Source organism: Macaca nemestrina, chromosome 1 (genome assembly GCF_043159975.1).
Source record: "Macaca nemestrina isolate mMacNem1 chromosome 1, mMacNem.hap1, whole genome shotgun sequence".
NCBI lineage: Eukaryota > Metazoa > Chordata > Mammalia > Primates > Cercopithecidae > Macaca > Macaca nemestrina.
This window is the reverse complement of record NC_092125.1, coordinates 217,615,014-217,630,479: the sequence shown is the minus strand read 5'-3', so window position 1 is coordinate 217,630,479 and position 15,466 is coordinate 217,615,014. Positions and strand designations below refer to the sequence as shown.

General features: G+C 50.5%; 2 long non-coding RNA genes and 1 pseudogene across 14 annotated transcripts in view; 1 reads left to right on the top strand and 2 right to left on the bottom strand.

The window, feature by feature from the left end:
- Window positions 1-7,147: 7,147 nt before the first annotated feature.
- LOC139356926 (keratin, type I cytoskeletal 19 pseudogene) lies at window positions 7,148-8,319 on the bottom strand (annotated as a pseudogene).
- A 2,588-nt stretch (window positions 8,320-10,907) lies between these two features.
- LOC139356925 (uncharacterized) lies at window positions 10,908-11,766 on the bottom strand. The gene is made up of 2 exons (XR_011609468.1): window positions 11,618-11,766; window positions 10,908-11,057 (listed from the first exon to the last, which is right to left on the bottom strand). It is a non-coding gene; the product is annotated as an uncharacterized lncRNA (long non-coding RNA).
- Window positions 11,767-14,096: 2,330 nt separating this feature from the next.
- Window positions 14,097-15,466, top strand: part of LOC139364242 (uncharacterized) — a 53,552-nt gene continuing 52,182 nt past the window's right edge. For 3 of the 13 annotated variants that reach the window (XR_011625734.1, XR_011625731.1, XR_011625727.1), the window contains exon 1: window positions 14,098-14,314. This is a non-coding gene — a long non-coding RNA (uncharacterized lncRNA). Of the gene's footprint in view, window positions 14,315-14,924; window positions 15,045-15,466 lie in introns of all 13 variants that reach the window. The other 10 variants (XR_011625735.1, XR_011625725.1, XR_011625737.1 and 7 more) reach the window with 7 other exon arrangements.

Sequence of the window (15,466 nt, the reverse complement as noted above, 5' to 3'; positions counted from 1 at the left end):
ACATAAGGATCAACTACTGAATCAATCTGCTTTGATGCAACTTCATTCCTCTGGACCAGGACTGTGGGGAGGGGGCACATCCCCCAAGCGTTACCAAAGATAACTAGGTTCACACGTCGTGACACGTCCGAGCATGCAGAGACGGGACCCCAGGTGCAGGGCTGCGGGGGATGCAGGACCCCCTCTGCAAGACCCCCACATTGTAGGTCTCCCTGCCTCCACCTGTGGGAAACTCTAGGCAGATCGTCCCACTGGGGACAACTAAAATGACAACATGGTCCTTTGCATGTTGATTGGAAACCACCTTCCTCATCACTTTCACCTGCTGGGCCTGCTCTGCCCACTGGAGATTGACAATGAAGTGAGTCCCTCTCTTTAGGACAATCCCTGGAGCATCTGAGGACACCCGCCATAGCTCATCCCATCTACAAGTGGGCCCTTTGTTCTTGAGAGCAATCCTTGCTTCTTTCCCTCCTTCCACACAAGGCTTCTGACTTAAGCCCATGAATGTAATTTTGGCCGACGCTGTGCAACATGTGCCGCACATGGGCTGTGACATCAGACCCTCGCCAAACCTTACAGGCCAGCCTTGGGGCAGTGCTCTACCATGGAAGATGCTCAGGTTGAGGTCACCAAGCTGGGCTTTGGAGAGCAGGAAGTCTGGTGCTCCAGTGCCTCACTCCAGAGGCTTAGTTAGCCATCATTCGGCACAGTTTCTTTCTGGAACATCAGCACCCTGCCACCCTCTTTGAATGGTGTTTCTGTTTGCCACATCCTTCCTAAAATGACAGAGGCACCCAGAACCTGAGCAGCATTGCACGCTGGCTGGCCAGCAGAGTGCAGCGCGACAGCTTCCCTCCTTGCTCTGGGACAGGGGTTGGCAAACTGGTGGACCAGCCTGTCACCTGTGTTTGTGCAGCCCTCGAGCTAAGAATCGTTTTTCCAGTTTTATTTAATTCATTTAATCTTTTTTGGAAAAAGGAACTTGCTCTGTTGCCCAGGCTGGAATGCAGTGGCATGATGACAGCTCACTGCAGTCTTGAATTTGTGGGCTCAAGTAGTCTGTCTGTCTCAGCCTCCCACATAGCTGGAACTTTATGTGTGTGCCGCCACCCCCGGCTAATTTTAAGATTTTTTTGTAGAGACAGAGTCTTAGCTGGGTGTGGTGACACGTGCCTGTAATCCCAGCTACTCCGGAGGCTGAGGCAGGAGAATGGCCTGAGCCTGGGAGTTGGAGGTTGAAGTGAGATGAAATTGCACCACTGCACTCCAGCCTGGGTGGCAGAGTGAGGACCCTGTCTCAAAAAAAAAAAAACAAAACAAAACAAACAAACAAACAAAAACCAAAAGAAAAAAGAAAAAAGAAAAGAAAAGAAAAGGAAAAAGAAATAGCACAGATGACGAAATCATGAGATGAAAAGCCAATGACTAATGTGTGGGAAATACCTGCCAAAGACGTAGAGAGACAGAGAGGGAACACCTGGGGCCAGAGAACACTCCCTGATAGAAATCACAGGGCCTCGCTGCCTCATCTGCACAACTCCTTGAAGGCCTGTGGGCTTCACAGTGGAACCGCGGGGCAGAAAGTGAATTCCAGGTCATGCTGTAGTTCTTTTTCCCTTTAAAACTAAGTTTACACCCTTTGTGAAGTGTGTCAGAGCTCCTCCCATTACAGGAAGTTGATCAGGAGAAGCCAGGGAGAGAACAGAACCAGGCTGGACAGTGTGTTCCAGGCCAGTCCTGGCAAGAGGCTTTGATGGGGTCTAGACAGTGGACGTGCATCTGAAGATGTGTGTGCAGGTGCGTGCACACACATACGCACACATGCACACACATACGCACACATGTGCACACGTACACACACGGACACCGCCGGGCCCACTCTACCCGTTAGGGAGACTGCTTACGGTCTGATGCCCGCTCACGTTTCCAGCGAGCTGCTGGGGAAAAGCCGGACTCTGCACGAGTGGATGCCCCGCCCCATGCGAGGCAGGCCTCCTGCTGCTCTGGAAATCAAATACTCCAAGGGATAGGTGCAGAGTAAGTCCCAGCACCCCTACAGAGGACGAGGTGGCCACGAGGACTTGGAGAGCTGCATAGTGGTGCTGCGTGACCCTGGCTCATGTCCCCAGATGAGGATGTCCAGTCAGGGCCCACTTCAAACAGAGGCTCAGAGTGTGACCCGTAGCTCCTGGGGGAGAGGGGTTGGACTGTGGGGTGCAGTGCACCCAGGAGCACTTTTGCTTTGCTCTTTCCGGCCTGGACGTGTCCAGTTTCCCTGCTTTACAGCTTTCCCTGCGGCTGCTCCCAGAGGAATGGCCGGGCTGCTCTGCGGCCTCACCGTGGGCCCAGGCCAGAGGCTTCGGACATCTCCCCACTCAGGCCCCAGGCCTGAGATTCCCACGGAAACAAGTCTCCCAGATGACCCCTCCCCATGTGGCACAGGGGGTCAAACTTGAGACCCCCGGGACCTGGGACAGAGCTCTGGGGCGGTGGTTCGGGGGCCTCACTCCCTCAGCCACTTCCCTGATTGCAGCTTTGTTTTCATCAACTGCTGCAGGTCTGTTGATACCAGGAGCATTTCTCAGCCCATGTTGGTGTCCTGAGTGATCCTATTTTTTGTGTGTGTGTGATGGAAACTTGCTTCATCTCTAGGCTGGAGTACAGTGGTGCAATATCAGCTCATTGCAACTTCCACCATGCCAGCTGGGTTCAAGCAATCCTCCTGCCTCAGCTTCCCAACCAGCTGGGATTACAGGCACACACCATCATGCCTGGGTAATTTTTGTATTTTCAGTAGAGACGGGGTTTCCCCGCCTTGGCCAGGCTGGTATCGAACTCCTGACCTCAAGTGATCTACTCGCCTCGGCCTCTCAAAGTGCTGGGATTACAGGCATGAGCCACCGTGTCTTGCTGTGAGTGATTCTTAAAGAGGATGAACAAAGGAACAAGTTAAGCCTGTCCTGGGAGCTGGCTGCTCTAGGGGCAGGCAAGCCACTGTCAGGGTGATGGGGGGCAAGTCCTTTCTGCCATGGAGGACGCCGTACAGTGGAACTGGACTTGGCTCGCCACCTGCCTCGTGAATTCCAAGCCCTGCCCTTCGCAACATGGAGAAAACAATCTGTGGATCTTAATGCCCCAGCTCCAGGATCTCCTCCTCATTGGTGCAGGTGAGGGGATGCCTGATGAGGCAGTGCTCCTGCCCCCACACTCATCAGCTCCCTTGGGGGGAGCCATGTCAAACCAGACAGTTCCAGGCAGCTCCTGCAGGCCACACTGAACTGAGGGGAGCCAGACCCCGCCCCTGCACCTGCCTCAGTGTCTCCCACCCCTCCCAGGGCTGTGGCTGCAGCTGCCTCTACCTGGCTGCAGTGTCAGGGAGAGAAGGAGCCTCTGCATCTGGGGGGCTCATCAGTGAGGGACCAGGGAGGGGCAGGTGCAGGAACAGGAGGGGAGGTCCCAGGTTCTCCTGGCCAGCCCCTCCCTCAGGGGTAAGGGCAACAGTGAGGCACACACACTGCGGCGCCCAGCTTCTCCCACTCCTTTCCGAGCATCCACAGTAAATGGGGATAAAGGAAATGCTGAGTCTCCTCTCAGAGCCAGATTGAAATGTTAAGTGAGCCAAGGTAGGAAAATAACATGGGGATGGGGCCACAACAAGAACCACTTCCCAATGATGACCGCATTTCAAAGCCTGACTCAGCATGGCGGGGGGCGCAGAGGAGGCCCAGCTCCCCATGGATGGGTGGCTCTGGCTCTGGCTCCAGCTCCAAGCTGCTGCCTTGGCTTCCTGGGCAGAGGTGGGGGGTTGTAACTTCTTAAATCCCAGGATGGGAGAAGGATGGAGAGGCCAGTGTCCTGGTGTTTCCCAGATGGGCAATTTCAGAGAGATCGTTGCTTTACTTTTCTGGTAAGTTTTCTTCTTCTCCTGTCAGGATAAAAGGTTTGCAGGGAGGAATCTGAGACCATCTTTCAAGTCTCAACTTCAGTATGATTGCCTCAATAAATAGTTTTCTGATACCCCTGGCTAGGAGAAGTCTCATATACGTCCTATGAAGTAAAGGTAGAATTCTAAGTGCCCCAACTGACTGGATGGACCCTTTCTCTTCACTAAGTGGCTCCAGAGACACTTGAAAAACTAGCTCAGGTCATGTTAGAAATAGAGGATCAGAAATGCCTCATTATACTCTCCTCCCTTTGGAATTCGAGCACGACTAGCCAGCATTTTCATGAAAACAGAGAATTCAAGCCTCAGGAAACAGATTCTTTGTAGAAGTAATATACCAAATTCCAACCTGACTCAAGAATAGCATCACATGACAGCGAGCAGGCCTTGAAATGAATCAAAGGCTTTTACCCTAAAATATATTTCTTTGACATATTTTCAAATTGCCCTGCACAGTTATCTTTTGTGAGAGAAATTTACATTTTGCAGAGAATCTCCTTCCCTTTCCAGGTCTTTTGTTATACTGAGGGGATTAGCTGAGAGTCTAGCATCTTTTAAAGGTCTTAACAGAAAATATTTGCCATCTGTTTTCTCTAAGGGTGGCCACATAAGCGACTTCTTCAGGGGCTGGGCACGGTGGTTCACGCCTGTAGTCCTAGCACTTTGGGAGGCCGAGGCAGGCAGATCACGAGGTCAGGAGATCCAGACCATCCTGGCTAACATGGTGAAACCCAGTCTCTACTAAAATACACAAAATTAGTCGGGTGTGGTGGCGGGTGCCTATAGTCCCAGCTATTCGGGAGGCTGAGGCAGGAGAATGACATGAACACAGGAGGCGGGGTTTTCAGTGAGCCCAGATCGCACCACTGCACTCCAGCCTGGGCGACAGAGCGAGACTCAGTCTCAAAAGAAAAAAAAAACAAAAAGAGACTTCTTCAGTAGTTTGAATCTTGTTCTCCAAAACCCATTATCTTAACTCAGACACTTTGTTATGCTGATTTCAGGTCTTTAGATAAAAAACTTAAGTCTTTCAATCAATTGTCAACCAGAAAATCTTTGAATCCACCTGTAAACTGTGATCCCCTCCCCACATTGCCTCGCTTACAGCAGTTTTGTGTTTACGGACCAAGTCAACATATATCTCACACGTATCGATTGATGTTATTAAATTTATGCTGCCATCAAACCACTTGGGCACATGTTCTCAAGATCTTCTGGGGCTGTGTCACAGGGCACGGGCCTCCCATTTGACTCAGAATAAATCTCTCTAAATATTTTACAATGTTGGCTTTTTGCCAATAGTTCCAATAGACCCTACGCTGTGGTCTTTGTTCCATTCATCATCACGGTATTCATAAAGTATTAGTTATTAAAATAACCGCATGTTGGCAATTTCTTATGAAGTTATATGTGGACTAACTATGGGATCCAGTGTAAATGTTTCAAAGTATTTATGCAGTTATTTCAAAATTTATGTTCCACAGATACTCCTATCAGATTCCGGATGACAGCTAATTATTTGTTTTATAATTTTTGCATTTTTTCATAAATGCTCACACCCTATCTTTTCTAGGCCTTTATTGTAGAAAATTATGTGAAACTACTCAGGGCTACATGTGAAAGTCATGACTGCGGTGGCTGCCGGAAGTGAAGTGCCTTTCCTCTGCAGTCACCAGACACTCAGATTCCTCCAGTGACACCTTAATTTTGTTTCCCTCTTGGCTTTGGCCCTTAAATTGTGCTATCCAGGGAGACTCTGACTTTCATCTCCCCCAGTTCATGCCAGAGCCACAAGGACCTGACAATTGTCAATGTGGTGGGAAGGACTGCAGCAAACAGGCACTCTCTGTCCTTCCGAGGGAGCCATACTCCAGGCAGACATCGCAGTCCTGGCTCAGGGTGTGTCCTTCCAAGTATCCCTGCCCCTCCTGCAGGTGTGATGCTGATCCACGCATCTTCCTCCCATTCCTAGGTAGAGTGTCTCCTTGTTTTTCCCCAGATCTTCTTCCAGCAGCCACTATGTCTTACACTGATGTCTTCAGCTTCCTCTTTTCTGCCCTTCCCAGCAGGATGAGGCTGTTTTTCCTGAGGATAAAGAGAGGAGGTGGGACATGAGTCTCATTCCTGAGAGAATGGACAGAGCTTTGGAGCTTTTCTTTCTTCTAACACAGTTTCTATGAGTTGCTCCAGTGCCAGTGACACAGAGATGTTAGTGGCTTTGCCCCTGCATGTTAATTCTTTGGTAATGTAGTGGTGGCAGGGGAGGTGTGTCTGGATGCATTTCGGCCACAGCTCCTGTTCCCCTTGCCCAGGCAGAACCATCTCAGGAGGGAGAGCGTGGAGATTTTTGTGATGTGTCCTCAATCCCAGGAGAAAGGTTTCAATAGCAGTAGGAGTCCCTCAGTCGTATGTCCTCTGATCATTTAAACAACAGCTTCTTTATTATACTCAATTGTAAACAATTGAGTATATATGTCTAATTTAGTGTTGCATTAGCTTATCTGAATTTGCTGGACACTGCCCCAGATAAGGTCATATTCTCTTCCTGTTTATCCCTGAAAGTCACTGACTTTCTCAAGATGTAAAGGCTCCTTTTTGTCCTATAACATCAATAAACTCGTGTATTAAAGAAAATGTGCTGATTTGCAGCTCAGTAAGGTTAGTTGTTGTAAAAATCATATAATTTTTATGGGATGCCTACATCTCCAGGCCAAGTAGAAGCTATATTTTTCATACTCAGAAACTGGAAATAACACAAATATTAAGGAGATTTATAAAGAAATAGTAAGGAGGCACTCATTAACTGGAATACTGTTCCTCATGAGAATCAACACATTCTTTGTTCACAACCAAATTACTGACTCATAGGTAATTATGCTGACCGAGAAGCCACACAAATGAAATGGAAACTATAAGATTTCACTTCAACAAAATCTTGAAAAATAGACCTGAGGTAACAAAGATGAGAGATTGACTCAGTATGGCGAGAGGAAAATGACTGGGACACAGGAATCACAGGAAGACAGGGAAGCTTTTAAGCGTAATTCATCATTATCTGGATTTTTATATTGGATGCATAGGTGAGCACATGTGAAATTACATGTGTTTTCCTCTAGAGACATGGTCTTGCTTTGTCATCCAGGCTAGAGCTCAGTGGTGAGATCATAACTCTCTGCAGCCTCAGACCCTGGGTCTCCAGTAATCCTCCTCCCTCCACCACGTGTAGCTGGGACTACATGTACGCAGCATCATACTCAGCTTCCGTGTGCATTACACTGCGCACTTGAATTATGCAATATTGAATACATAGCAATAATGCTTCAAAAAGAGTGTTGCAAATAAGTGGATAGATAATTTGCTCTATAAAGGTTAATGGAAAGATGGACACTAATGTGAGAAATGTTTTCTGCTTTTGTTGTCTGTTCTTTTAATGTGAAATAGAGGAAACCTTCTATAGAATAGAGGAAGGCTTCAGCATCCTTCCGGTTCTGCTTGGCCGTGACCTCGTATTGGCTTCGCAGGTCACTCAGGATCTTGGCGAGATCAGTGCCTGGAGCTGAATCCACCTCCACGCTGACCTGGCCTCCCACTAGGCCCCTCAGCACACTGATTCCTCCTCATGGTTCTTCTACAGGTAGGCCAGCTCTTCCTTCAGGCCCTTGATCTGCATCTCCAGGTCAGTCCTGGCCAGGGTCAGCTCCTCCAGCACCCTGCGCAGGCCGTTGATGTCGACCTCCACGCTCATATGCAGAGCCTGCTCCGTCTCAAACTTGGTTTGGAAGTCATCTGCAGCCAGACAGGCATTGTCGATCTGCAGGACAATCCTGGAGTTCTCAATGGTGGCACCAAGAATGTTGTCCCGCAGGTCCTGGATGGTGGTGTAGTAGTGGCTGTAGTCGCGGGAGGGCCCGGGCCCCTGCTTCTGGTACCAGTCGCGGATTTTCACCTCCAGCTCGCCGTTGGCCGCCTCCAGGGCGCGCACCTTGTCCAGATAGGAGGCCGGGCGGTCGTTGAGTTTCTGCATGGTGAGCTTCTCGTTGCCCGCCAGCAGCCCGTCGGACGCGGCCAGGACGCCGCCGTAGCCGCCGCCGTAGCCCCCGGAGGAGGACGAAGACACGAAGCGGGAAGAGGACACGGACACACCGCGGCCGCCGGAGCCCCCGTGCATGCTGGGCGCGCGAAAGGCCACCCCCGGCCCAAAATGCACCGAGCCGCCGCCCAGGCCTCCGACAGACGACATAGCCGACGACTGGAAATAACTGTAGGAAGTCATGGACGGAGCGACCCTGGTGCCAGAGGCTGCGATTCGCGGAAGGAGCCGCATTCCTCCTTTTTAGAGTTTTTATTATGAAATCTTGAAATTTTAAAACGTTATTTTCTGTGTCTGATCAGAAGTTAATGGATTTTTTCCTTTATTCTCCTTTTTTTTTTTTTTTTTTTTTTTTTGAGACGGAATATTGCTCTGTCGCCCAGGCTGGAGTGCGGTGGCAAGATCTCAGCTCACTGCAAGCTCTGCCTCTCGGGTTTATGCCATTCTCCTGCCTCAGCTTCCTGAGTAGCTGGGACTACAGGTGCCCAGCTAGTTTTTTCTATGTTTTAGTAGAGACAGAGTTTCACCGTGTTAGCCAGGATGGTCTCGATCTCCTGACCTCGTGATCCGCCCATCTCGGCCTCCCAAAGTACTGGGATTACAGGCTTGAGCCACTGCGCCCAGCCTTCCTTTATTCTCTTAATTTAGCACTCCTAACTTACTGATTTGAAGATGTTGAATAATCAGTGCATCTCAAAAATCAATTTGAGTTTGTCATGTTGTATGATCCTTTTAAAGTCTTATAGAATTTGACTATTATTTGGGAGTAGTTTATTCATATGTACTAAGAAAATTTGTCTGAAGTTTAATTTTCTTCTTTCGCCATTGTCTATTACTTCTGATAAGGTAATTGTAGCCTCTTAGAAAGAATTTAGAAGGTTGGCACTTCACCCATTTTTGAAAAACTTAGAGAATGCTTGTCATCACTTTTTTAAATGCCGAGAGTCATTTTTTCTAATATATCACCTATCATGAAGAACATTTATAGTGTGCTCGGGAAGCAGGCATATTACGCTGCTCTGGGTTGGGATGTTCTGTAGATGTCTATTAGGTCCGTTTGTTCAACAGTGCTTAAGTCCACGGGATTCCTGAGAATCTTTCTGTGAGTGTTCTATACATTATTGAAGGTGAGGTATTGAAATCTCCTCGTTTTTTCATTGTTTTCTATTCCTCCCTTCATATCTCTTAAAGTTTGGCAAATGTAGTTATAGTTCTATTTTTTCAAATATATAAAACAGAAAGAAAACACTAATTGCTTAGTAATTTTAATGAGAAAATCACATAACAAAATATTATATTTTCCAAATGCTGCCATCAACACTAAACTCCTCCAGGGGTCTCACATCTGCCCTGGGCTCTCCTGTCTCCTCAGGCATCCCACCTCAGAGTTTGCTACAGAGGAGGGGACATGATAATAGGGTCCTCCCTCTCCTAACGAAAACTAGGAGAGGCCTGACCTGACAACTCTGGGAGAAGAGCCCCAGTCCAGAATTACCAGTAGTTTTGATTTGATGATCAGCTCTGAACACACATGGCTCACCATAGAGTTAGGGCTGAACTGGGTTTTCTTGTTGCTATTTTAAAAGGCAAATAATGGAGAACTAGAGATATTGAGCATGAGTGGATGTGAGTAAAAAACAGTGATGATGTGTGGCAGTTTCTTACCAAAATGTCCTTATGTTTGTAGGTGTCTAGTGTGAGGTGCAGGTGGTGGAGTCTAGGGGAGAGGCAAGAGGCAGAAAAGTGTGCAGGAGGCCGGGTGAGGCTGCAGACACTGTCAGTCCGCTATGCCAATCTCACCACAAGTGCTGGAGAAGGGTGGGGGTCTGATGGAGATTCCTAACAACCCTGTGGTTCAAGCTAAGTCCATCAAGGCCATTGGTTCTTCCCAGAGCATGCTGTCCATCAGGAATGCCCCACGTGTCCAGCAGCAGCCACACATTAGCATCTTCACTGTGCACAGTCATTGTTTGGGAGGAGCTCCAGGATGTGTTTCTTTGTCAAAAACTGGGTTATGATGTCAGAGGGCTATGCCGGGTGCCTGGTCCAGGTGCTCTCTGACGTTGGAGGTAGAGGAGGTGCGTTCTCAGGGTGGAAACACAGTTTTTGGATATGTACATAAGAAACATGATTTTCCTTGGTTCTCTTAGATGACATAGAAAAGCAAGCATGCAGCCTGCAAACAATTGTAATTTCCTACTTTACCCCAAGTTCATGGTTTCTTGTAAACTTTGGTTTCTGTCCAAGTACAGAGATATTGATTAGAGTTAGTTTGCTTCTTTTCACACACTAACCCTCACCTCCCCCAGATAAAGAGCACATTGTCCTCACTCTGAGTCTGAGGGAGGAGCTGTTCCTGTACAACTAAGTGCCTGCAGAGACCACTGTGTGCAGCTCTGCAGAGTCAGATGAAATAGAAAGAGTCAGGGCTGGTGAGTCAGGAGGCGGGTACTCATCCTGGCTTCACGGCTGCCCCTCTATGGGGCCCGGGGCCAATGCCCCCCCCTCTCTGCACCCCAGTACCCCTTCTATAAAGGAGCAGCAAGAATCTAGCAGCCTGTGCCCTAAGACCAGCACTTCCAGCCAGCTCAGGGGGCCCGGCTCAGCTGCTCCACCCCTGGGCACCCTGTCCAAGGGGCTGAGGCTGTCAGCTGGTTCCATTTCCAGGGAGGCGGAGTCACTCCAGGGGGCTCATCTTTGTCCTGCACAAGCTGCCATGGCTGAGTGCACTCCAGGGCTGGAGGAAGTGGCCTGGAACCTCCTTTCTGGAGCTTAGTCAATGCTTTCAAATAAGGGTCCTACGGACTTTTGCCTTGAAAGGGTGACCAGGGTCCAGGTGCTTCTGGAGCTCCTCCCACCCCTCAGTGTTCACCTTTAGAGGGGAGTTCCCGCTCAAAACAAGTCTTCAGTCAGGAGGAGGAGTTGCCTTCCTGGCCTTTCTGAGCCTTCTGTCTGCTTCTTCTTAGGTCACTAGAAGGCGTTCCTCTTGTCAGATTCCACTGGAAAATTAGGGCCCCTTTGCTGGACAAAGGTCCCCATCCACAAGTCGGGGAGCAGCCCCAACCCCACTGGGCCGCAGTAAAAGTTTCGAGAGATTGTGTGAGCCACAGATGAGCCAAGGGGTGCTCCCAAGGGAAAAGATGCCTTTCAAAGAGGCTCCTACAGTCAGAGGCTGCTGGCCTGGGCCCTCCCAAATTCTTCTCCACACACACAGACAGCCCTTCTCCTTCAGCCATACGCTCCCCATCTTCCCTGGAGCTGCCCATCCATCAGACAGGAATGCCACCTCCAGGCTGGGTGGGAGGATTTAGGCTTTATGAACTCCAGGGGGTGGAAACCAGGCCGGAGCCAGCCTCCAATGCTGAACTGGAGGGAACTGTGAATGCTGCTCAAAAATCAGAAACTTATGTAAAACTCCAACAAACTCCCCATCAATCTAATAACACTCAGCTCTCTGGTGTTTCGGGGTTGGGGGTGGTGAAAGCAGAGCCACACACAATTACTCGTTGTGCGCGTGCGTTACTAGAACACTGACTCTGGGGTTATATTTCCTGGGTTAGAATCTAATCTTGGTCACTTACTGGTGATGCTACCCCAGGTGTCTGTGCCTTCATTTCCCCACCCATAGAAATAGGGACAGGATAGTGGAAGGTATTGAGATTGAGCTGGGACCATCCGCATAGAGCTGCATGAGAGCAAGGAGGGCGGGAGGTGCAGCGCCAGGAGGCAGGCAAGCTGCAGGGCAGTCTGGGCGACGGCGCCAAGGAGAGCGAGGCCCTGTGGAGCTCCAAGGAGAAACTTCGGGCCGCTGTGAAAAAGGCAGAGTGAGCACATCAGGTGGGGTGTCGTGGTGGGACCAGCCCTGAGTCCTCATGGAATCCCATCCCTGAAATCTAACTTCAACCCCAAGGTTCTGGCGAAATTGCCCAGATACGGATCCTCTGTCTCCTAAGCAGAGCCTGGCACCTGGCTCATTTTAGGAAGGTTTCCTCCCTGTTGATTGGGGAAAGGGGCAGAGGGGTAGCGGGCAGGGTTGGGTCCAGACTCAGACCCACCCGCCTCATCACCCTGGAAACCAGGTCCCCTCCTGGAGTCACTGGTCTACCCCTCCCAGCCGAGAGCCTGGGCCCCAGCCCCGGAGGGCTCAGTTCTTGGGAGAGGCCGCATAGGCGGGCAGTGCCTGACCCTCTCCAGGAACTGGAGGAGGCAGCTTTTGTGTAGAGCCACTGACTACTCCCAGGACCCAGGGCTGACCTCTGCCCTCTCCAGCCTGAAGCTTGCCAGTGAGGACAAGGAGCAGAAGCTGGCACTCCTAGAGGAGGCACGGACAGCCATGGGCAAGGAGGCCAGGGAGCTGCGAACTGGGCTGCAGGAGCTGGAGCGCTCATGGCTGGAGGCTCGGCAGGAGCTGCAGGAGCTCCGGCGTCAGGTACTCTCCCTGTGCCACCCCTTGTCCTGGGGCTTGCTGTGTGTCCTAGGGCCAGTAGCTCCCCCTTTCTGGAATCACGTTTCCCCCTATGTAAAACCAGGGCCTTCAACTCTGACTCGCCCTCTCACCTAACCTTGGTGTGGATGGATGGGCTTTGAGCAGTCCTTGAATCCCTGAATCTGTGTAAAAGTCTGCGTGCATTTGTGTGCACGCTCAGGCTCACATTTTTCCAAGGAGAGGAGCTGGTGTCCTCGTCCAGTTCTCAAAGGAATCTGCGAACAACAAAAGGTACAGATTTCATGAACTAGGTCAGAGGTTGGCAAATTGTTTTTTGTAAAGAGCCCAAATGGTAAATATTTCCAGCTTTACCGGCCACACAGTCTCTGTTGCAGCTACTTGGCTCTGCCGGGGTAGTGAGAAAGCAGCCCCAAACAGCGCATGAACAGAGGGGTGTGGGTTCCAGTCACACTTTGCTTAGGGACACTGAAATGTGAATTTTCTGTCATTTTCATGTGTCAAGAAATATTGTTCCTCCTTTAGAAAAGGCCATTCAAGGCTTGGTTAGCTAGGAGGTTTCGTCTAAGAGAATGGGAAGGCGTTTAAGTGGTTTAGGCTGGGAAGTGAGAGGGTCACATTATATTTTGAAAACCACTCTGCCAGTTGTGCTGAGATTAGAGAGGCCATAAAGGGGATATGGGTAAACCACAAGAAGACTAGGTCAGTAGTCCCTCCACCCCCACTCCCCAGGTGAAGGTAGCCTAGACTAGGGTGCTGATAGAAGAGACAGAAGAGGACACATTCAAGGAAAATTTGGAAAGTAAAAACCAGTAGGACTTGCTGATGGATGGAATATAGGAGGGGAGAGGTAGATTATCAGGGATGTATCTTTGTTTGCTTATACACGATAGATTCAGTTGCAATGAAATTGTTAATTGAAATTGATTTTAAATAATGGCATGACCTAAAGTTATGGAAACATTTGCCTTAGATAAAACAAATTTTCAAAGTTTAGTTGGGTGAACAGCATGGCTTTATTTACTATTTCCTGGTATTTCCAATTCTTGTTTTAAAAAAAGGTTTTTCTTTTTCTCAAAGGCTTATTTCAGTGGAAGCCCATCTGCAGAATCTGTTATAAATTTAAATTGGAAAATAACTACAAATGCCATTGACACGTTGGTTATTGTTTTTGCGAGTGACCTAAGGCGACCTGTCGGGGGAGCTGGGGGCTGCCTTCTGAAGCCTCCGCGTCTGCACCGCGTGCCGGGGCCTGGAAGTCAGACTCCGGGGCGGGGCGGCAGCGCGAGGCCTGCAGTGCTAAGCGCGGGGTCGCTTGGGGCCCCGAGGGGGTGTGTCTCCTGCCTCTTTAACCTGGCAGGGGCGGTTCAAGTGGCCGGGAAAATCAGCGATTTGCAGAGTGGAGGGCTGGTGCTTTGAAAGAGAGGCGGAGAGGAGAGAGGGATTTCCCCATCCCCGCTGCACTGGGTCCATCCCCTCGGTTACTCCTTTTCTCGGCCCGCGAGGCCCCTAAGCTGCTGGAACCATTATGCAGTAGAAGCGGCCAGGTCCCTTTAAGACCCCGCCGCGCCTGCGCCTTGGGTTCTGACGCGATTCTGAGGAGCCAGTCGTGGGCGGGCGCGGGCGCGGGGCTGGCTGGCGGTTGAGACGGCGGCGGTACTGGGAGGGGTAGGTGAGGGTCGCGAGGCTGCCTGAGCTTCTGAGTGAGCATGGCGCTTTTCGAACGCGGGACTGGCGACCTGCTGCTCTAGGAGTGGGGCCGAGGCGGGGCGGCGCGGCTGCCGGCTGCTCTCTGGATGGGAAGTTACCGCGAAGTCCACCCAGCGTTTCCGAGGTGAGGACGCCCCGGCTGGGCGGGCGGTGAATCCGGGACTCGCGGGCGCGCAGCTGGGTTGAGGCGCGGCCGTGGCAAGTTTTGTTGCGCGAGGGGTGGTGGGTGTGGGGGGTGCACGGCCGGGGCCTGAGTTCCCTGAGCTCGATTCTTCCCCTGCTGCTGCCGCCCGCAGCCCACCTCTGGTGCGCGCTGGGGAAGAAAGTCGCTGGCGGGTGTTGTGTGGCATCGCAGGCGGTGGAGGGACGGAGCAGCTTCGGGGGCACGTCCTCCTATATCCTGTAGAGGACACTGACCCCGGACCCCACCTTTGAGTCCAGAAATCGGTTCCCTCTGCTTGCAAAGTTGGAGTCTTTATTGGCCTCCGGGATTCTGCTCCTGGCGGTGCCTCCAGGCTGGCGATGGGCAAGCCAGGTGTGCCAGGTCCAGGATGCACATGAGGAGCGTTTGTGGCCATCACCGAATCACCTCATGACTAGCGGGGCAAGCCTCAAATTAACCGCAGGATTTCCAGTAGGATGGACTGTGGGGTTGGTGTTTGCACTGCAAAGAGTTGCTGTGATTTCCCTGTGTCTGTCTGTCTGTCTGTCTGTCTGTCTTTCTGGCTTCTTAGATCATCTCATTTGGCTTCCTTTCACTGAAGAGTTAACCAGGACGTCTGACGTGGTTTCCTCGCTTTCCTCCTGTCTGTTGCTGCTGGAGCTGCTTTGGAAAAGAAGTCTTTTCTCAAGTGGTATCTTTTCTTTGGGTTACAGTGTTGTTCATCCTTTCTTTTTGTTTTTCAATTTTATTAGTAAAACTTCACCAGGGAACCGGAAGCTATTTTTCTCTATGCTGAAATGCTAGCTTTAAGATTTCTGAGAACTTTGTGTGAAAGAAATCTTTGAAAAGGTACTGAAGTATACAGAAGAAGTTGACTATTTTAAAAGTGCAGGTGGTCCGGGCGCAGTAGAGCACACATGTAATCCCAGCACTTTGGGACACCAGGGTGGGTAGATCACTTGAGTCCAGGATTTCCAGACCAGCCTGGGCAATGTGGCAAAACCCTGTCTCTACTAAAAATACAAAAGTTAGCTGTGTGTGGTGGTGTGTGCCTGTAGTCCCAGCTACCCGGTAGGCTGAGGTGGGAGGATCACCAGAGCCCGGGAGGCTGAG